Source organism: Haliotis rubra, unplaced genomic scaffold (genome assembly GCF_003918875.1).
Source record: "Haliotis rubra isolate DU_JTF1 unplaced genomic scaffold, ASM391887v1 Scf629, whole genome shotgun sequence".
NCBI lineage: Eukaryota > Metazoa > Mollusca > Gastropoda > Lepetellida > Haliotidae > Haliotis > Haliotis rubra.
In genome coordinates, this window is record NW_025767334.1 from 420,539 (window position 1) to 445,590 (window position 25,052).

A 25,052-nucleotide genomic window follows, 5' to 3' on the forward strand; every position below is an offset into this window, starting at 1 on the left:
AATGTTTGATGACTATTTTTCTCATTGGCATGACGTCTTTAGCGGCATAGCTTTGACTTCATCCGAAGATGGAACACGGAAAATAGCTCAAAGGAGTTCCCCATACTCAAATGAATAACACGAACTGTTTCGAGAAACTCCCATTATTGGGTATCATAACAATGTCATGCATCTGACATTCAACAAGAACAGTGTGGAATCTAGGTTACCTGTAACAACAGCTCGTCCTGCTACGTTACATTGTGATGCTATCACGGCACCAAACTAATGGTATTTTTGTGCTAATTCTATGATTCCATGAAACTTCGACGTCCGAACAAACGAGAAATATGAAGTACGAATGAAATATACAATCTCTGCATATATATCTGTGTCCCGATCCTCAAAGCATAATAACGTTACGACCTGTTCTAACTAAGTTTTACCATAGGTTTACGAATGTCGTAGCGTTACGGGTGCTTTTAGGATCGGAAACCTGAAGCGATGCATTTTTATGGTGTGGTCAAGTAACATCGGCTTTGTCCAGTGAATGTTTCAGTTCGTGATACATACCATATATATGCACATTTGTACAGTGGAATATTCAAGCGAGAAAACCTATCAACAGGTTGCATAACTGCATATTTCATTTAGCTTAGGTGCATCCGTCAATGCTGATATCTTAAATTATGATGTATCATTATTTACGAATGGACGATGACTTTGTTCTTCAGTTTTTTGTCTTAGTGAAATGATAATAAATATAATTAAATCTACTTCTACAACCAAAATGAAACTCTTCTAAAAGAGGTATCGCCGTTACACGGTTCAGACTGAGGAATGAATATATGTATATGAATCATAATCCAAAAGTAAAGACACAAGATTTTCATTATTATGCGCACAGTGATGAGCGCTACATTTGCCTAGGCGGTGTGCATTCGGCAAACACATGCAAAGGAAAGTCAAGTGTTCCAACATAAAAAAAACAAAACAAGGGGACAAAGGATATCGATCACGCTTTAAATTCCAGGTCCTTGAAATAAGGTAACACAGACATATGGGTGAGCTACAGATTTATTAGTAACTGTCTTTATTTAAAGCTTCAGATTACACTGTTGTTTTGATGTTGTTCATTGTTAACAAAATCATTGTATCATACAAGCTTTGTTTTACAGAATTTTATGAGAAAACAACCTAATTATGGCAAATATTTCCAAATAGTCGTTCCATAGTATGTGTTACAAGACTGGATGTTCACTGTACGATCAATGTTGCTCTATGCGCAATTACGAACGTAGAGTACTCCAAAAGAGTAAGGCATGTAATCAACAGATGACCCAGGCATTTCCCAAGTTTCATTTCCATATTCACACTGATAAAGCCCGTCACTTTTCTCATCAGCCCAAACCAAAACGCACACAAAACTAGTTTCCCCCAAACACACATCTTTACATTCCTCTGTTGCGTTTACTCTCGGACCAACCACATAGTTAGATGATAGCGTCCCGGAGAAACCAGGGTATACGCCAAAGTCGGTACCGTAGTTCTGGCAGTCTGAAAGAAATAAACAAAATATAACGCTCCATCGATTACTAGCTAAGTCAGGAGAGAAAAAGAAACTGAGATGAAATTAGAAACAGACTGAGCCTGAAAGGCGGGTTCCTCTTTTAACGATAGGCCCAGACATCGTAATTCGCTGTACACCTTTGCAGGCTATTGATAGTGGTTGTGGGTTCCACCGAATCGGGTTTGTAGGTGTCTCAGTATCAGACCTTTGATATTGGGTTTAATTAAAAAGGTAAACGTTTCAGACAAGCATAATGTTAGGCTTTCCTCCTGTAGTGGGTGGTGGGGTAGCCTAGTGGTTAAAGCGTTCGTTTAAAGACCTGGATGTCCTAGTTGCCATGAGGCAGAAAACAGCGAGCTGCTACGGTGTTTCCCCTTAACCCTGAAAAGCTGCAGGCCACAAGCAGCCAGAACCATGAAAGGTTGTGGGTCCCGATCAGAGTGTGTAGGCCCTATAGTTTTGCTGCTACAATATAAATAATTCCCAGCAAACAAAAATTTTGACAACTAACAAACTGAGTTAAAGAGTTAATGGATAACTTCTTCGAGGTTAAAAGATCATATCTCAGTAATTTAAGTTGCTTCCCGGTAAATGATAGTCGTTTCAACAGCTGCTGACCGGGATGACAACTAGAAATTACTGAATGGTATTTTCTGAAAAACATATTCTTAATTATTGGGAATGAAAGAGCTGTCTGCCATAAGGACCTACAGAAAACAGAAGCTGTGGGTAGTTTTCAATCGCCTTCGGGCCTAAGGACCGACGTTAATTTCGAACGCTGAACTGTTAAGTTTTAGAAACACAACGTCAACATCCGGTCTCATTTTTTCCGCCCACATATATGCCAATGAGCTAAGGGAATTCTCCATTTTGTCCTGTATCATACACGTACATTTTAGACAAGCACACGCTATCAGTTTGGGCTTTGAGCGACAAATATACCTAATGATATATTGGTAAGTCATTCTTATAACGCTGACCTACTGATTGGTTGTAAGAAGGTAAAAGGTTTGACAAATAAGTACACACATATCATTGATGTGATGGGATCATGTCTTGATTAAAAATGTCATTAATTGTGGTAAATATGTCATCGACTGAAGTTCACTCGCCATGTTACGAGGGGCGTTCAAAAAGCAGTCAGCCTAACTATATTCTCGATGTCCAATGTTTTAAAAGCTTCGATTTTACTTTCAAGGAATTATTAGCAAAACCATATCCAAAATTTCACATATGTGGGTGATGTGGTTAAGGAGATATTTGTCGTCACAATACATCAGGGTGTAATATTTCTTTAAAAAACTGCAGAAAATGAAAAACGATCTTACACTTATTACATATCATATAAAATATGTTGGATATGGTATTGGATAACCTCCCGTCATAATCAACATTTAAAGATCTATGTTTAGACGGGGGCTGCCTATCTAAAACACACAAAATGTTTCTTGCATATTTTGTTTCCTGAAGTTTGTTATGCATTTATTGCAGATTTTGCGTTTTTGGTGGGTACCAAGATAAAAGGTCAAACAAAACGGGGATCGTGAGTTTGGAACATAGGAAACCTAATTTGCTTCTAATCCCATTAATCTGGGTAGTGGGGTAGCTTATTTGGGGAAGTGTATGCTCGTCACGCCGAAGGGCCAAGTTCGATACCCGACATGGGTTCAATGTGGAAGCCCATTTGTGTCCCCCGCCGCGATATTGCTGAGAAATCGCTAAAAGCGGCGTAAACCATATTCTCTCTCCCTCTCTCTCTCTCTCTCTCTCTCTCTCTCTCTCTCTCTCTCTCTCTCTCTCTCTCTCTCTCTCTCTCTCTCTCTCTCTCTCTCTCTCTCTCTATATATATATATATATATATATATATATATATATATACATAATACGCATATATACGCATATACAAAATTCTCGCGTTAATACTCACACACTCCACAGGAAGAGTCATTTTTGTTGTAGCTCAGCCCAATCACGCAAGTACACTGGCCATGAAGACACGACGAACTTGTTATAGAGCAGTCGTCTGTCGTGGTGCAAGGACTTCCGATCATTTGCGGCACCACCATTACTGGAAGTACTATGTCTGAAATGAGTTAAATATAAAGTATAAATTATATAAATGTATTCAATACTTTCACAAAATTTACATATTCAAACAAGTATCATTACAGTTCTGTTAATATCTAATCTATATTGAACCAACTATCTATGTTACGAGATAGTACTTCAAAGAGAAATGTAATGAGGGACCGTTAATAATTTATGGCTGGGGGTGATGATGATTTTTGTCAAGAAACATGTACAATGTGAATGACCCCCCCTAAAATTCATGTACAAAGTAAGAGACCACCCATGCATGTCATGTACAAAATCAATGGCTCCACCTCCCCCTTCCCATATTTTTTTACAGCATACTTTTTAGATATTGTTAAGTACAAAATTGCCACACACACCAACCCCTGCTCCAGCTATAAATTATGAACGGTCCCTAACAGACATTTAAAGCCTAATGTCCTGTAATTGAGGACACACGAAATCACATACCATTTTGGTCAATGACTAATTTCATTATATTTTCTGTAATGTTTTGGGTGTTTATATACGAACTTCCCTATCCTTCCCAAAATTCGAAATTGTTGTCTAATGATGTGACAAAGTTGAGTGTATACGTGAAAACTAAAAACACATATACACGTATAAGTATCAAGATGTTATTATATTGATGACATTATATTTGAAGTAATCCCTTCTTAATGATTTTATAAACTGATCTGACAAAGAGGGTCATTGTAGTCAGGTTCTTGTGCAAGGAACATACTATTAGTTTATGGATTTCTTTAATTTCTTTTGCTTGTGATTGTTTTGATACGGCTGTCAGTAATGTGACAAATGAGTAGAGTGTTGAAAAGTAATAAACCCTCTGCTAAGCCCGGGTTGGATTCCGACCCGTGAAGATCCGGGGTAGAATAGGTCTTCAGCAACCCATGCTTGCCACAAAAGGCGACTATGCTTGTCGTAAGAGGTGACTAACGGGATCGGGTGGTCAGGCTGGCTGACTTGGTTGACACATGTCATCGGTTCCCAATTGCGCAGATCGATGTTCATACTATTGATCACTGGATTGTCTGGTCCAGACTCGGTTATTTACATACCGCCGCCATATAGCTGGAATATTGCTGAGTGCGGCGTAAAACTAAACTCACTCACTCACGGGTTGGATTCCACTTATGGCTGCAAAATCCGATTCGTTCTATCACAAGAATGCTGCTTAACGTGTTTCTTAACCTCACTCATCAAGCAAAACAAACGTTAAATGAACTTATACGGAGTTTTATTCCCATTTTAACTCGTCATTTAAAACAGAGACAAATCCTTTTAAGACTGTCGTATCTCCGCATGATTCGAACGCCTTCCTATGATTCTATCACTTATGCATCATTTCAAACAAACAATCGTAGACACTTAATATCGTCACTTGTAGTTTTACAAATTGAAACTCTAACAGTAATAGTGATACCACTTACTTGGTCAAATGCCACACAAGCCTACCTTCACACAATCTGTATGTCATAATGTCGCCTCCGACGAATGTACCACTGTAGCTGCCATCGTTCCTGAGGGACATCGAAAATCCCCGGCATTCTCCCGAAAGGTCTTCGTACTGGAAACTCCTACAAAGGGGACGACGGTAACATTCCCACAGGCAGGAGACACGGTCTGATGTTAACGTATTCCAGGTGAAAGTGGTGATGAAGAAACCATCGTGGCTTGGCAATCTTGAAATGGAACAATTTCCACACGAAGATGCAGCTACCTGATTAATGATACTTGCCAGTATTTGGATGAATGCAACTTCACGGAGGAACATTTTGAATATGTGTCCTTCTTAAATGAAACCTTTTCGTGATATCTAACAAACCCAGATTATCAGTGTGGAAGCAATCCCATCCTCCTTATGTACTGTAAAAAATCAATAGCATCTGTTCTCCAAGGGCAACGTGTAAATATAAAGAAATCTCAAACTACTGAAATTTCAATGTAGACCATAACACAAAAGTATACCAAAGCTATCAACTGGACATGACGTTTTGTTTCTGTAAATATTTCATGACTATGTTGTTTCGTGTTTCCTTTTCGTGCCGTATCTCAGCTTTGTTCTCTCAAAGAACAATACATGACACTATGTCATGAAACCTTTCTTTCATTAGAACCACTCAAAAATCCACATGTATATAGATTTCTGACTATTGTCACTTATTCATGCAGTGTCATGAGAATGCGTTCAATCTTGGAAGTCAAACGTTTACCAGAGCATTCTCAAGTCATCACAAAAGACACCAACTTACGCAAATTGCTGAACATAATTATTATCAAATAAACACGCAAGATAAGTTCATAAATATTCTATAAGTAATCACATGTGAAATTTAATGTTTTGTCATGATTGTCATAGACAATTTGTTCAACAAATCAGCATGTAAATATTTGTACTCTGTACACAGTAACGTCAACGGCGGCAGTAAGTATGTGAAAGGGTCATTCGCACTCAAAACAAATCCGATTCATCAGGGTGGAATAATATGACAATGCGATTGATGGCGGCTTGGTCTGGTTTATCTCACGGCCGATATTCTGGTTCTATCTCATTCTGTACTTTGTTCACACAGGTGTCTGCGCTTGATGCGCAAAATGATTGGTGCAAAATTGCTTTGACGTCATTCAACGTGGACGTAGAATTGAGCCAACTGCCATCACCTTTGACAAGACGCCAGATCAGCTCAGTGGAGTTCAGTTACAGTGATACAGGGTAAACGGAACATCTCATGGCCACATTTCCTGATATAACTCTCTTTGTTGTTTGTTTCACACTGAATTATTCTGTAGCACAAGCCCTGGGATCCTTAGCACAAAACTATCTTAGTGCTAAAACCGTCTTGGCTCTATGTGAGTATGGGAGTTACGATTATCATAGCGCTGAGATTGCTTTGTGAAAGTGGGCCCAGGTCGTGAGGTCGCAGTTTCACATCGATCGAGCTCATGGCCAAGGGAGCAGTGTATATGTATGTATGAGCAGATCCAGGTAAGGGATACGCCAGTGTGACTGGGCAACATTAGCCGGCAGTATTTAGAGACGTGTATTTCACAAACAGTACCGTGACTGATTCAGAGAACCAGCACCATAAGACGCCATATTCTATAACAGAGTCTGGATCCCTATACGAAGTCATCATACCAAGTGTCGATCCATTCGAAGAGCGAGATATACCTCACATGATTTTGACAGTTATTATCCACGAAAGATCAAATAAGTATTCAGGCGACAAAAGTATAGACAAAATGCAGATGGGTTTGCATGTACATTTATTGCTACGTTAACGAGCGGATGACAAAGTATCGGATGCTTACATGACGCCAAGTTACTTTATGTAGATGTCAAAGAACGGCATATGACACAGAAGATGTTATCCGTGAGGATCCGGGTTATAATTGGTAATAAGTAACCCATGCTTGTCGTAATAGGCGACTAACGGGATTGGGTTGTCAGGCTCGCTGACTTGGTTGACACACGTTATCGTATCCCAACTGCGTAGATCGATGCTCATGCTGTTGGTCATTGGATTATCTGGTCAAGACTCAATTATGTACAGACCGCTGGAATATTGCTGTGTGCGGCGTAAACCTAAACGTACTCACTCACTCACTCACTCTAACAAGGTTACAACTTTCAAGGCCTCAATAGTGAATGAGTTAAAATGCATCGTCACCTCGGCAATATTTCAGCCATATAGTGACGAGAAAAGGCTTGCATACACAATAGAAATAATTTGTTAAATAATCAGCCATCGAAAAGCTGTAAAATAAGTAGAGTACCAGACATGGTAAGGCCTCAATAAAACGTACAAAAGGTGTTATGGTAGGCATATGGAGGATACATGTATTTCCAAAGTTGACGTATCAGTGACAAAACATATCTCCCAAGCAATATTCTTGTACCATACTTCCCGTATCTGTTTATGACAGTGGCAGTGTGTGGGCAGGATACGCTAACCTTTATCAAGCACCTGGTGTCATCAATGTATGATACTGATTCCATAAACACAGGTTTACAATGTAACTGGAATTGTACAGTCGACTGCTTAAAAATACGCAAGATTTGTTGGGGATATTTATTGCTCTTATCTGAGATAGGAGTATGAGTACCTGTTCAGCGAATTGGTAACATACCTTCATGAATGAATATATTTTTCGAAAGGACACATAATCATGAACATCCTTAGGTTCAACATTATAGTTTTATGTACAGTGTCGAATGTACAGTGATGACTCATTTTTTGGAAAACAAAGCTGCTCTCCTCGAGACAGAGATCTCGACACTCATCAGGGTCAGTGACGTACTCGCCAGCACTGTGGACCGTTGTGCTAGTTACGTCAACATACCATGAATGAATCTGGTTTCTTCTATTACATCGATACATGTATCAGTTTGGATATGCCTGCCTCAAGAGGTCCCCCTGAGAGGGTTTGTAAGTCTAATATCATACTTTGTATTTTCAATATGTTTTTTTAATATTTGGCTAAATTTCAATACAATCGATACCGGTTGAAGGGGTGGTGTAAATAGAGCTCGGGTACATCTCAGGCTGCAAACGCACTGTAAGTCCACATGGTCCCTTGTATTGTGATCTACCTTCAGTTGTTGGCGATCTATTACATTGTATTGTCCCAAATAGTCATATAAGTTTGAGTTAAGTACGAGTTTTAACATCTCAAATATCATATTCTAGTTGTTTTACTGTACTTTGTCGACAGATTTTATATTCTAATATTAATTGTTACCGTGTGACCTGTTTTAGTCACGATATGGCTGAAATATTGCCGATGTGACTATAATATCTAATTCACGTACTCATTCACTGCGTGAAAATGAGATTTCAATTTAGAGTTCAGCTTATAAGATTCCTGTACTTCAGAAGGAAGGTGTATCTCAGACGTAGTATTTGTGACATGTCCAGTGCTAAAGAAATGTTGTTTTTTGCCTTCTGACAGGTGTCATTTCCACCACGATTTAATAGGCATTTCATCCTTCAGTTCACTGTCGTAAAATAATGCATTTGCAAAAGGCGCTGTAGTGAGTGAGTGAGGTAGTTAAGATTTTAAGTCACATCAGCTGTATTTTAGCCATATCGTAACTATATTAATAATAATTAGATGTTAAGTACAAAAACCTGCCCAAGATGGACAGTAAAACAACTAGACTATCACAGATATAACTTTAAAACTAGTAATTAAATCTAAAATATATTAACTACAAATGGCAACACAATATAAAAACAGGCTATAGATTGCCAACAACTGAAGGTAGATCACCATCTAGTGACCATGGGGACTTACAGTACATTGGCAAATAGACTTTGTAATCCGTGGTTGTATTATTAATAAATATATACTAAAGCACATTTGTAGCTATAACTATACTTGCACATGTCGCATGACATCGTGGTTGGGTGATATATCAGTCCTGGGTTACAGATGCAGGCGTTATCGATGCAGGTTGTGTTGGGCATGTAACAGCCATGGTTGACATCACACAGGCCTCCATGCACTTGCGGCAACAGCACCTCTGGTTCCAGAAGACGAGATATAAGCGATAGAAAATTGAAAAGACACATGTGAATATCACTGATATGTCCAATATCAGCAAGGTATAGTATATTATCAATATACATCTGGGTTTTCATATTTGTATAAACAATGGCACCCCACAATGCAATCATTGCAAGGGGTTTCAAGAGCGTTGTGTTTATTTTTAACTTTACCGAACATTGGCTATTCGTGTCAGCTGTTGAAATAGTCTGAAATGCTTTTAAAAGGCCTCCATCCCCGACACTGAACCCCACCCACGCTTCATCTATTGAATATATGCTACCTCGGAGGAGGAGGATGTTCAGTGAGTCCCAGGCCTGTTTTAGGCCTATGAGTGTGGTACACCTGAACTCTGCTTCCAGTATTGTCACGACGTGTGAGATATTAAGACAGCAAGGTCATGTTTAGGATAGCCCACTTGCAAAAAGAAAAGATGTTCGTAAATCTTGTATCATGGGAATCATACGTTACAACGTTATAGAGGCTGGAGTTGCATCAGAGCATTTTTATATCTACGATGTACATGTTCTTATTCAGGTAAGAGCATTTGACAATAAGAGCTGTTGTTTAGTGATCCGAAATTTCTACCTATGGTCATATTTAAATTAAATTCAATGAAAACATACTTAGAATTGCATTTAAAGTCAAACAACTTTGTGCCGCACTTTCACGTGTCACACCTACGTTCAATAAATTACATGCAATAAAACCAACTATCGGTTACACCTACTTGGGTTGTCAGTCCAGATCTGAAGAAGTCATTTTAAGACGATGTCGTATTGGTCACAGTAGATACACTCATAAGTATTTATTGAATGATGAGGATCCTCCATTTGTGTCCCTTGTGATGAGAGAATGAAGGCATGTACCGTTTGACTGTATTGATTTTACCATCACAAGGGATAAGTATTTCAAATCATTAACTATGAAATGATCTTTTTAATTATCAGTTCTCATTTAGTTATTGGTGTTTGGTCTGATTAATAAATTGTGATGTACATAGGGATATTTATACACAGGTAACACATGAATATTTACTGTGAAGTGGCAGTACCTTTGTCGAGCTTTAAAGTACTCTAAAATTATTGTCCCTTTGAGAGGGTATGTAAGCCCTTCAGTCACAGCATATTCATATCTACCATCGTTTTTAATCGTAGAATATTTGTTTTTATTAGATAAATGGCTAACATTGCTACAGTCGCTAGCAGCTGACGGGATGGTATAAATTCAGCCAGGGAACCGTGCAGAAAGCAGAAGTATTGTAAGTCCCCATGGTTCCCAGTAAGGTAGTCAAACTGTCGTTGCTAGCGATCTCCTGCCAATTTTGATCTGGAATAGTTAATTGTTAGTGTATTATTGTAATTTTCCTTGATCTAGTTTTAACACGTATGTGATAATCTAGTAATATTACTACGTCATTCAACTTGGACGTAGTATTGAGCCAACTGGCATCACCTTTGACAAGACGCCAGATCAGATCAATGGGGTTCAGGCTACGGTGATACAGTGGTAAACGGAACATCTCACGACCGTATTTCCTGATATAACTCTCATTGTTGTTTGTTTCACACTGAATTCTTCTGTAGCACAAGCCCTGGGCCCCGTTGCACAAAGTTATCTTAGTGCTAAAACCGTCTTGACGCTATGTGAGAATGGGAATTACGATCATCATAGCGGTAAGATCGCTGCGTGAAAGTCGGTGCAGGTGGTGAGGTCGCAGTTTCACATTGATCGAACTCATGGACACGGGTGCATTGCATACCCATCTATCAGCAGATCCAGGTAAGGGATACACCAGTGTGATTGGGCAACATTAGCCGGCAGTATTTTACAAACAATACCATAACTGATTCAGAGACCCAGCACTACAAGACGTCATATTCTACAATAGACAGTCTGAATTCCATGCCGAAATCATCACACCAAGTGTCCATTCAAAGAACAAGACATGCCTTAAATGATTTGAGTCTAACGAAAGATCTATTAAGTATTTAGACGACAAAAGTATAGACAAAATGCAGATGGTTTTTGCATCCATTTATTATTACGTTAACGACCCGATGACAAGGTATTGGATGCTTACATGACTGAGTGAGTGAGTATGGTTTTACACCGATTTAAGCAATATTCCAACAATATCAAAGGCGGGTGACACCAGAAATGGGCTTCACACACTGTACCCACTTGGAGAATCGAACCCGGGTCTTTGGTGTGACGAGGCAACGCTATAACCACTAGGCTACCCCACCGCCCGGGTGTTTACATGACGCCCAGTTACTTTATGGAGGTGTCCAAGAACGGCATATGACACAGCAGTTGTTATCGCAGGGTTACAGCATTCAAGGCCTCAATAAAGCGTTCAAAGAGTGATGTTGTAGACACATGGAGGATATTTTCAGACTTGCATCAGTGTCAAAAAAAATGTCCGAAGCAATTCCGTATTTAGACTACCCGTGCTTTTTCACTTGAACACATTATTTGCAATCACATTTGTTTATGACAGTGGCACTGTTTGGGTACCTTTATCAAGCACCTGGTGTCATCAGTGTATGATATTGATATCATAAACACAATTTTACAATATAGTCGGAATTGTACAGTCAACTGCTTTTAATCAAGATTTGTTGAGGATATGTGTCGCCTTTATCTGCGATACGACTATGGGTACCTGTTCAGCAAAGTGGTAAATAACTTCAAAACTATAATTTTACACAGTTGCAAAGGACACGTGCACCTTCATCATAAATATATCCTTAGGTTAAAACTGAAATATAAGTATTGTACTTTTATGCACAGTGTCGAATGTACAGCGATGACCCATTTTTCGGAAAATGGGTCATAAAGGCAGCAGCTGGCATCACCCATGTCTCTGTCCCGTACACACACCAAGAACTACCATTGGATTCGTACACCACAGCGATGATGCACACAAAGCTGCTCTCCTCGAGACAGATATCTCGACACTCATCAGGGTCAGTGACGTACTCGCCAGCACTGTGAACCGTTGTGCTAGTTACGTCAGCATACCATCGCGGATACACGCTGAATTGGTTGCCGTAGCTCTGGCAGTCTGGAGTAGACGAAGACTAAAGATTATGTTTTGTTCCATTACATCCATACATGTATCAAGTCCAATTTCCAACAAAGTATAATTTCATACTACGCATTTTTATCGCAGAATATGTGTCCATTTAATATTTGGCTAAATTTCACTACAATCGCCAACGGCTGAAGGGGTGGTGTAAATCCAGCTTGGATCCATCTCAGGCAGCAAGCGCACTGTAAGTCCCCATGGTCCCTTCTATGGTGATCAACCTTCAGTTGTTGGCGGTCTATAGCCCGTTTTCTATATTGTATTGCTCCAGATCGTCATATAATATTCAGTTAAGTGCTAGTTTTAGCATCTCAAATTATGATTTTCTAGTTTTTTCTGTATTTTGTAGACAGATTTTATATTATAATATCAATTGTTAACGTGTTACCTGTTTTAGTCACGATATGGCTGAAAATTGCCAATGCGACTATCATATCTAACTCACTCGCTGCATGAAAAGAGATGTAATGTTCTTAAAAGATTCTTGTACTTCAGAAGGAAAGTGCTATCTCAGACATAGTATATGTGACATGTCTAGTGCTAAAGAAATGTGGTCCTTGCCTTCTGACAGGTGTCATTTGCATCACAATTTAATAGGCATTTCGCCTTTCAGTTCACTGAAATAACGCATTTGCCATTGACTTTGTAATCCGTGGTTGTATTATTAATAAATTTATACTAAAGCACACTTGTAGCTATAACTATACTTACACATGTCGCAAGACATCGTGGTTGGGTGATATATAAGTCCTGGGTTACAGATGCAGGCGTTATCGATGCAGGTTGTGTTGGGCATGTAACAGCCATGGTTGACATCACACAGGCTTCCATGCACTTGCGGTAACAGCACCTCTGGTTCCAGAAGACGGAATTATGATAGAAAATTGAAAAGACACATGTGAATCTCCCTGATATATCCTCTATTAGCAAAGTATAGTATAATTATTATGAATATACCTCTAGGCTTTGATATTTGTATTACACAAACAATGACACCCCACGATGCGATCATTGCAGGGGGGTGCCAGATCATGGTGTTGACTATTAACTTTAGCAAAGATTGGCTGTTCGTGTTCGCTGTTGAAATAGTGTGTTATGGCTTTATAAAAAGCCTCCAATTTCGACAGTGAACCCCCACACCTGCTTCAGGTAACGGGTACTGTATATGCTACCTCGGAGGAGGAGGGGGGTGTTCAAGGAGCTCCACGCCTGTTTTAAGCCTATGAGTGTGTTACACCTGAACTCTGCTCCAGTAATGTCACGTCGTATGAGATATTAAGACAGCAAGGTCATGTTTAACATAGCCGCTCTCAAAAAGATTCGGAGAAAAGATATTCTTAAATTTTTCATCAAGGGAATCTTACTTTACAACGTTATAAAGTCTGGAGTTGCATCTGAGCATTTTTATATCTGCGATGTACATGTTCTTTTTCGGGGAAGAGCATTTGACAATAAGAGCTGTTGTTTAGTGATCCGAAATTTTACCCATGGTCATATTTAAATCTAATTTAATGAAAACATACTTATAATTGCATTTAAAGTCTAACAGCTTTGTGCCGCACTTTCATGTGTCAATCCTACGTTCAATAAATTACATGCAATAAAACCAACTATCGGTTACACCTACTAGGGTTGTCAGTCCAGATTTGAAAAGATAATTTTAAGACGATGCCGTATTGGTCACAGTAGATACACTCATGAATATTCATTGAAATATGAGTATCCTCCATGTGTGTCTCTTATGATGAGAGAACCACGGCCAAGCATGTCTTGCTTGACTGTATCGATTTTCAATCACAAGGGATAACTATTTCAAATCACTAATTATGAACGATATTTTTATAATATAAGTTTTCATTTAGTTATTGTTTTTTAAAAAAAAGAAGAAATTGATCTGTTTAATAATGTTGGATGTACATAGGATATGTTATATACAGGTAACACATGAATATTTACTGTGATTTGAAGTGGCGGTACCCTTGACGGGGTTTGACGTACTGTAACATTATTGTCCCCTTGAGAGGGTATATAAGCCCCCTTCAGTCACAGAATATTCATATCTACCATCGTTTTTAATAGTAGAATATTAGTTATTATAAATTAGATAAATGGCTTACATTACCTACAATCGCTAGCAGCTGACGGGATGGTATAAATCCAGCTAGAGAACCGTGCAGGATGCAGGAGTATTGTAAGTCCCCACGGTCCTTAGTAAGGTGGCCAAACTTACATTGCTAGCGATCTCCTGCCAATTTTGATCTCGTATAGTTAATTGGTAGTGTATTATTATAAATTTTCCTTGATCTAGTTGATCTCTTATGTGATAATCTAGAAATTTTACTGTCATTGACAGGGTTTTATAAATGATATTAATTAGCAATTTAGAACTAGTTTTAGTCACGATATGGCTGAAACATTGCCAGTGTGGCTTAAAATCTTAATTCACTTACTCACTCACTCAAAGCTAGGTCTGTCTCGACCCTAAGGCTTCTTCGCTGCTTACACTTCCTTTAGTCCTCAGTTTGCATGTTAGTTAAAGTTCAACACAGCTGTGCACTTTATCCCGATGCATACTGAAATTGCTCTTACCCGAACATACAATGTATGTCTTTACAGCTTCCCCTTGAGGACTACCTGTGTAGGACCAACCATCGTTGAGGAACGTGCCATATCCCCGACAGACACCAGACAGGTCATCGTGCTGGAAGCTCTTACAGCGGGGATGACGGTAACATTCCCACAGACAGGAGACACGGTCCGGTGTAATCATAGACCATATGTTTCCATCAATTACGAGGGCATCGTAATTAGGCCATCGTTCTATTCCACATTCGCCACAAGCCCGTGTTGGTGCCGGGAATGTGTTCAGAATCATCAGCCATATCTTTAGTGTGATACTAGTAACCGTATCCATCTCCACATACGGACAAAGTTCCGATGTACAGCTTGAGATAGTTTCGTCTCTCGTAAAGTATTCTGGTTTCAATACCAAGACATAATTGATGCTACTGTTTGCGACAAGTAAGAGTAAGCTTTCATTAAACCGTTGCCTTTGACATCTGTGTCTTTGATGTAAATATTCACTTCCATGTTTATTATCAAGGTATGACAAAGGTTTTCATGTTTTACATCCGATTGCACACATTTGCCGTCAGATCTGATGAGCAACTTTTGTTCAAAATGCATTTGGTTCAATGGTTAATCATTCTCCCATGCAGGATATTTCACATATAGCACCATCGTGTCAACAAGTGATAATTGTGCACACATAGCGAGCAAAGAGTGATTGGGTTTAAAAAGCTACAAAGTTATATTTATACCCGACTATGCAAAAGACCGCGGGCGATTTAACAAACGTCTTTTAACAAGGTAATGGATGCCTACTTTAATAGCTTGCTAGTGTGATATGTGTTCGATGAATCGGCACCCGACGTCAAGTATCTTCATAATGGAGACGTTCTCACTTGGACAGCGTTCTTAATTCTGAACATGCTGGAATTATGATTAAATAAGGACATCATATGTTCGTGAACAGTTTTGGTCCAGGGTATCTTCGAAGTCCACTGCAGAAAGCGTGCTTTCTAGAGACTACAGACCTCGAGGGACATTCTCGCCGGGTCAAACAAGTGCTCTGGTAGGTATGTTAACATAGCATCCTGGATACACATCAAATTAGTTCCGGTAGATCAGTCAGTCTCTGTAGGAAAACAGTCCAAAAGAGTAAAGAATTATTTTGGTAATCACCTTCGTACACGTATCAATGGTTGTTTGGTTGCCCAATGTTTGTGACGGGTGTCAGCAGTGGATACGCTCATATGTTTAGGAACACCTGGTATCATTACTGTTGCTTCCTCTATGCTGATGGTTTGGTCAGCATTGTACAATCGACTTTTAGCAGAGATTTTTTTATGAATATGAAAAATGCTTTGTCGGTTATATTCAAGTTGCTATAACGGAATACTTTATATATTTAATTGACATATGTCATGAATTCTCATCACGATTTGACAAGGTAAATATTTGCATGGGCTACGAACTAAATGCCATGCATTAACTGTTTATTTAGCGATATTGGTTTTTCAGCAGTCTGCTTAACTTGCAATGTGGCGGTCACGAAGCAGATGTGTTGTCGACGTGTGTTTTGTTTTTGTCATTTGTTTTGCCTTGTTCTGATTCCTAAAAAACATAATGCTACGCTCAGAACTGGATTTGGATTTTAAATTATGATTTCACAGGCGTTATGTGTTTGTGAAAATGATTTCAACGAAGTATAATTGATACATATTGATATAAAGCAAAGTTGTCACAGTGAATGCGTGAGTTGAGTTTTACGCCGCACTCAGCAACATTCCAGCTATATGGCGGCGATCTGTAAATCGAGTCTGGGCCAAACAAGCCCGTGATCAACAACATGAACATCGATCTACGCAAGTGGGAACCGATGACATGTGTCAACCAAGTCAGCGAGCCTGACCACCCGATCCCGGGCCTCTTTCGACAAGCATGGGTTACTGAAGATCAATTCTAACCAACATCCTCAGTTGTTCCAAAGTTGTGACAATGTTGTTAAACATAACATTACATCGTCACTATATGGCTGAAATATTGCCGATGTGACGTTAAATTTGAACTCACTCACTCACCATTACGTTACAACTTTACATACCAAGAACCTATCCTCCACGTTGTGTGTTTGCTGAGATGATTTGTTTTGTTTGTTTGTTTGTTTAATGGCTCACTCGGCAATATACCAGCTATTTGGTGGCGGTCTAATAACAATCCAGTAATCTAGTGATCAATAGCATGAGCATAGATCTACGCAATTGGGATACGATTAAAAAGCTACTGGGGACAATATAAATGGGATGTTGTGTTATTCGGTCGAATAATACGTCCAGCCTGCCAATGTCACTCTTCTCCCCAGTTACATCGCAAACGAAAAGAACAAGTGGCAAACACGTTATTGTTAGCTTATCCTGATCAGAAACGTTTTGTATACTATAGAAGGGAGAATATAGACGATATTGAAAAAGATTCTAAAACTATCTATACATTTTACTCACATACAAGAAATTAGCAAATGTTATTATACGTTCATGTCGATAAAACGGACATTTGAAATGTCTGAAAACGACGCTGTTATGAAATGTTTTTTTAGCCAGCGAAGTAAACTTGTGTACATTTCTGAACAAGTATTTGATGTTTTCAACTGTGTTTTCCAGATATAGTCTAAACGTACATTGCACTGTTAGATCAATGTTCTCCACTGGCAACTGATTCTTGGGAACTGTTTGGAAATTGAATTTCAACCCTCATTATTTACTTATTCTTACATAGTGAAAGCAGTTTTTGAAAAAGATGTCAGTGTGAAAATGTTTTGAACTAAAAAACTCGGAAAAGGTTTATTTTCTTGTTTGTTGTTTAACGCTGCACTCAAAACACCCCAGCAGGGAAAAGGTTTAAGGTAACCTCTTTACGTCCGCAGATTGTTTTCGCCGTGGAAAACAATTTGGAGTGGATATATGTCCTTTCCAAAAGAACAGTTGCTCCCACGTTTCGATACTTCTTGGAACCAATTCGACAAGACATCGTATGAATTGGTAAATAAAAAGAAACCAACAAAGCTGTTCGAGTCCTTTAAAAAAGACTATATTATTTTTCTTTGTGTATACATATAGTATGACCAGAAATTATTGCGAATTTTAGGAATATGTTTAATTGGATTTTCCAGCAGGACAACGACCCAAAACATTGTTCAAAGCATTCACAGGCCTGGTTTCGGACCCAAAATATGACATTATTAGATTGGCCAAGCCATAGCCCTGACCTAAATGCAATAGAAAATGTTTGGGGACTTATGAAGGAAAGTGTCAATAAGAAAAATTGAAGCCTGCATTGCTGCCCATGGTGACTTGACAAAATACTAACTGTTCACTTGTCTTTGAATCTGGAGATATGGTCTGCTAATATTCACATTTAATACGTGAGTAATATAATGAGTGAAATTTAAAAAAAATTACAATCTTTAAATTCTCAATACTTTCGGGTTGTACTGTAGATGCAAGTTTGTGATTCATTTGATTGATATGGTTGTTCATGATGTATATTGTTTTGATAAACCTTACTGTGCGGAGTTGCGAGGTTAAACAACCCTTGTCTACCTCACTCTCGATTGTACCAAACAGTATAACCTTTCATGCGATTTGCTTGTGCTCTCAAGACGACTAAAGCTCCTCTGTTTTATAGTGAATATAGTGTATATCCGGAGAGGGAGAGATCGGTGTTTGATCCACGGCCGGGTCATACCACACGACGATGGCGGATGGTATTGATGGTATCATGCCTGGCATTGAAGGATCAGATAATGACTTGAAATCAGTATACTGTGTCTGAGTGGGGAAACCTATTAATATGTGGAATCGTTTCTCAGCAGGCAAGCTCTAAATAGCCAACAACTTAAAATAACACTAACAAAATAGCAATAACACTAACGTAAGTGTTGGAATGTATTGCGTGTTAGCAGTGATAACATCACATACTGAACGACATACAGAATACAAAAAAAACCCACACAGCAAATATTTGTGTAGCACGTATTTATGTGCCATGATAAACCTTGAAATACGAACATGAATCGAGAGGCAAGTCGAAATAGTGCGCAGGAATGTATCAAAAAAATATAATGGACACGACAACACATGTCGGAAGAGGCATCATAACAATAATCATAAGATGTTAAATGAATTGAGTATGAATTTGAATGTACGGGGATTTGGCATGCAAGAATTAACACGAATTACTATGTACAAGGAATGTATGAATTTAACATTTATCTAACACATCTATATTAATTCTTTTCTGGGTAGATCAAGAACAGTGTCTTATGAATATAGAATCTGAGGACGGTGCGAAAACGTTCGGGGCAGTGCCTGCCATTTGCCATGTCAGAGCCCCATAGTCACACAGATAGCCTCCTTGTGAGTTGTGTGACTTGGCAATGACGCACACGAAACTGGTCTCTTGCAAACACCTCTCTTTGCAATCATCTGCGTCATTAACAGGGAGGTCGGTGAAGACGTTATTGGTCATGTGGAGACTGTAATCGGAGCCGAGGTTCTTGTACTCACTGAACTGACTACCGTAGGTGTCACACGCTGAAATAAAGACGTTTTAAATGTACAATGAAAGATAGTGAATATGGTTTGTGAAGTGGATTCACTGATACCAACATAAAAGATTATCGAAGGAAGTATGATTGGAAATACGTGAAATATGTATAGATGTGAAATGTTTGTGTGCACATTCACTCACAGACGCAAACACACACATATATATGTAATTCATAGAAATAACTTATATGAAATGAACTACCGAGCAAAATTGTATTTATCACTTTTAAAGTAATTGTATAAAAAACAAAACACCAAAACGCAGCATAGTCCGCTGGCAACGTACCTGTGAGAAAACTTCGTACGAATTGTGCATTCTTCAAAACGTCAAAAAAGTAATCGTGGGACATTGGTTCAAATGTAAGTGCCATGATTGTGGTATAAATACCGATGTTGGACAGAGTAAGCATGCAGTAACCCCCCAAACAAAACAAACACGAATATGCCAACATTTATGCAAGGGCAACGAGACTGGGCGATCGGTATGGCCAATATGGGGGATTTCCAACGTCAGCTGGCAAGAACCTCCAACTGCAGCCAGGCCACCATTGATAAACTGCTAGCGGCAAACCGGACAGACTCAAGACCGCCCAAGAGTCACGACACCGGCCGAAGACCGCTACATCCGCAGATCCACCTCCGGAACAGATTCGTGACGGTAACGTCAACGGCGGCGAGATCACTTGGACACGCCATCAGCATACGAACAGTCTTTCGACGACATGGTATGGCTGGTATGCAAACCTACACCATTTCAGTGGAATGCCGTCAACGTAGACTGCAATGGGCACGAACTGTACGTCGGTGGCAGCGACGTGACCGGGAGAGAGTGCTCTTTACAGATGAGAGTGGGTTTAGTCTGTACAGAGTTCGTGTTTTTCGACGTGGAGGAGAACATCTGACGCCAAACTGCATTCAAGAAGCTTATCCGTTCAATAGAGGAGGAGTCATGGTGTGGGCAGAATTTGTGGACAGGGAACAAGACTGGTTATCATATCATCCGAGGAAATGCCCAGCGATACAGGGATGAAGCTTTGAAACCTTTTGTGGTGCCATTTATTCGAAGAGGCCAAGAGGAGTCAGTTTGCAGATCTACAACGCAAGGCCTCACACCGCCAGATTTGTTCCAGAATACCTTCACAACTTTAACATTTCTGTGATCATCTTGATCGTCAGCTGAGACAGCGTCTACCACATCCAGCGAACCGACCTGAACTTGAACAGACTCTCTTGGAAGATGATTCCTGCTGACGTCATCCGCCAACTGAAGACGTCAGTGGGGAGACGCGTGTTGGCGTGTACGGATGCCCAGATTCATGTCACATTATGTGACTCTTTATGCACGTTTTGAATAAACTTTCATCTGTGTAATTTTTAATTTTGACGCCTTGACTTTTTCTTAATGAATTGCGGCAAAATACCAGCATTGCAATGAATATTTAGAGAAATTATTGGAAAATGATTTCTGTTTGTAAAATAATTCATAAATCTTTGTTTCTATTTTTTGGTCAAGTGAAGACGGTGATAACTTTCTTTTGCCTGGTAGTTTATATCATATATATCATACGTATGCGCACACGCACGCACGCGCACGCCTATACATACATGTGTGTGTTTTATTCGTTTGATGTCCATATTATTATATGCATGATGGAAACCGAAACTATTCTGATATTGATGGCATTGTCAATGATAATGACAGTTGTTCCTGCTTTTCGATCCTTTGGTGCCTACATTTCAGCAGTGAAGCCATTTAATCTGTTTCATATTTAGATCTATGCATCAACAAGACTGAGTATTTTGTCAACCGTCCCTATATATCGAACACTATTCCATGATCTCCACCTTCCAACGTATGAGGATCTATTCTACCATGCTCTCCCTGCGGTTTCCGTGAGGGTCAAACGACGCGTGCTCAAAAGTGTTAACCAGAGCAAGATCATTTAAGAGATTAGTAACAGATTTGATTTATTTAAGTTAGATAAGCGAGAGAAAAAATCAGATTTTAGGCATCAGTGGCTAATATTCGGCTAATATATCAACTAAACTGAAACAAAATGAATACATTAAAAATATATATTTTTATAACAATAACAAATGTTGTTTTTATACATGTACACATACTTACACACAACACAGGCTCCTTGATTCATATTGTAGCTCAATCCCAAAGAACAAGTACATGTGTCAAAGGAGCACATGGAGTCGGTTACTTGGCAGGGATATGAAGCATTGCATGGAATCCCAAGGAGAGGCGGCGGTACAACAGCTGGAAACGTGGACAAAATTATTTGACAGCAACATTTCTTCTAGATTTTGGAATTACATACAGCATCAACACTCATTCCGAGTGCATCCGGCTCGGGTACCGTTATACACATGGGTACAAAGAATGAAGCTCATTTCTGGTGTCCACCGCTGTGTTAGAATGCTGCTAAAAGTTACATATACTCATCCACTTTAATAAGATATCTGCTGCGATACGTTGTAATTTGGACAAAACCCTTTCAATAGCAATGGGTCCTTATTTCTAATTACACCACAAGCGAAATTAGGGATGGTGGGATAGCCCTGTGGGTGAAGCGTTTGCTCGTCACGCCGAAGACCTGAGTTCCATTCCCGACATGGGTACAATGTGTGAAGCCCATTTCTGGTGTACCCCCGACCACGCACCCCCACCACCACCCCCTGTATCATTGCTAGAATATTGAATTTGCTACAAGCGTCTTAAAATTAAACTCACTCGCTCAAAAACGAAATCAGGGAACTGAAAATAGAATATAAATTACCTGGGCACAGTTTGACAGTTGTGATATCGTTCGAGTCGTTGTAGCCAACATACACCTGGTCATGTGTCAGGTACTCCTGGTAGCCCCGACAGTCTCCAGAAGTTTGGTCATACTGGAAACTTCGACATCGGGGCTGTCGGTAACACTCCCAGAGACAGGAGACGCGGTCTGCAGCAGGCAGAAGCCATAATGGATTCTGGATGACAAACCCGTCATAAGAAGGTACCATTATGTCTGTGCATTCTCCACATGCTAGGACACCGGTCACAGATGACTCCAAAATAACGACGAGTATATACCAGTTGACAAGCATTCTCCAAACGTTACTAGACTCGAAATGAAGACAAACTGAAATCCCTCCGGATAAACACACACAAACTATGTCAATGTTTCTTCAATTCTGTTAACGGTATCTTCATAGACGATTGACAAAATTTGTGTATTTACTAGACACCTATATGCTGGACCATTATTCAATCTCAGCTTTTATGAATCTGATCAATGATCTTTTGAAACATTGCAATGGACATTTGCTCCCATTTGTCTGATGCAGTAATTGGAATGTACTGATTCCTTTCACTCTCAAAAGCTAAGCTGAAGATATAATGTTGAGAGTTTGAACACCATTGGAAACACAATGAAGTTTCATGTTGAGGTATTTTCATTAAACAGACAGCATCTAATATCAAAATAGAACTTGTTTGAAGATACTCATCGATCACTATACAGACGAGGCAAATGAAAAGGTTAATATATAAGTGGAAATATGTCATTGACAAGTAATAGTAAATGTGTACACTGATGGTTTTCTTTTGGACGCGCATTATCATCCGATGGATCTTCACATTTACAATCAATTCTGATACAATAAATTAAGGTTGATGTATTTATATTATTAGTTTAGAATTATATCAAGAGAAAGTTAATATCTCTCAAAGGATGATGTATTCGGATTGACATCTTCAAAGGAACACGTTTCCATGTTCAATATTGCCATATGTTTGCATTAATTACTGCTACAAGAATTTTATCCAATATATCGATCTGTGCTCGGAAAAAATGACTATAAGAGCCATTCTGATTCAACTTAGTATGTAACACGATTTCTGATTGGTCAATGCTATAAATTTCCGACCGTATAATCTGCATATACGGTCGCAATTTGAAACCTATTTACCAAAACCTTTGAATGTATCCCTTCTCTATTGGGGTAACGCTGTGTTTCAGGGCATTGTCATTTGCAGAACCCCTAGGTCAGTTTAACTCCCCTATCGCGCTAAAATGAATGGAATTTGTGTAATAAAAAGACAAAACAGTATCATAAATTTAATTGTAAGTTCGAACAACTTACTCGCAACGGGTTGTTGACCCAACACTGTTCATGAAACAAGATTATGATGTCATTATGGAACGTGACGTCAGCTGCTGTGACGTCATTTGACAACAGAACAGATAGTGGCCCGTAGTTGAGGAATCACCGGGCCATTATCATTTGCAGAGGCCTGCTCATTTCTGAGAACTAGAGGACGGTTTCATGATAATTCCGTCCATATCCGCGTAACCGATATAACGTTAAATATGCGGCTATATAACCACCAGTATACGTCCCCAATTCGTCAAACACAGTACAGTTATCCCCTAATAATATATTGATTAGTACCGGCAGTCCGATCAAGCAAAGTGTTAAGACGCCAAGGTAACAAATGGTAATGAATTAAAGGGTGTTTAAGTTGAAAGAATACATTAATATGAAGCTTATGTGTACTGAGACTTTGCAAGAAGACAGCTGTATAGCCTGCTAGTCGATGTGTTTGTTCGTCTATTGGAAATAATAAGGATTGATGCCATTTGAGAATATTTGAATGAATAGTTCATCATCTTCATCATCCGACTCTCCAACTTCCTGGAAGTTCGATTTTTCACATACATGTACATGATACTTGTAACAACTGCAGGGGCGGTGTAGTGGCCTAGTGGTAAATGCGTCCGCTCGTCACGTCGAAGACCCGGGTTCGAATCCCCACTTGGGAACAATGTGTGAAGCCCATTTCTGGTTTCTCCCGCAATCATATTGATGGAATATGGCTAAAGGCGGAGTAAAACCATACTCACTCAGTCACTGTGACAACTACAAGCGGCATAGCCCCTACTCACTCTCATAGAAGTTGAAAACCTGAGGCGGGTCAATGTGACATGTAATGGAGGTTACCACAGATCAGACAGAAAACATGTAACGATATACTAGGTGCGTGTGTTATTTGGTTTAACCTTCACTTGGAATCGTATTTCTATCACATATCTGATGGATGAGCTTGAGTTTTGTCTTAGCAATATCCCATAATATGTTATTTATATCAATAACCTTCAAAGTTCAGAATTGCTAGAAACTAGAAGTGGGAGTTGGACGTTTAAATAATTGTCAAACAGCTAACGACTACAGTTTTGTCAGTTAAAGGTAATTGGTTTGAAGACAACAGGGTCGTGGCGTCTCGATTCCGATCCAATGAAGAGACAATTTGGCGCAACATATCAACACACCTAATACAAATCTGTTTTAATGCAATATTGCATTATTTTAAATAATAATATAAGGGTCACAGAATTTAGTTCGATATTCGACCTATTTATGAGATCATGCCAAGAATCTCTAAATTTTTCAATGTCCTCGTGGGTACGTTGCACGCTTAAAATCACGTAAAACGCATTTTTGATCTGTCTTCTCAAATTGATTATCTATTGTAGGTATATATGTATCATCAAGTGTTCATGTAACAGTTTTTGTCGGGTTTCGAAAAAACAAATAAACT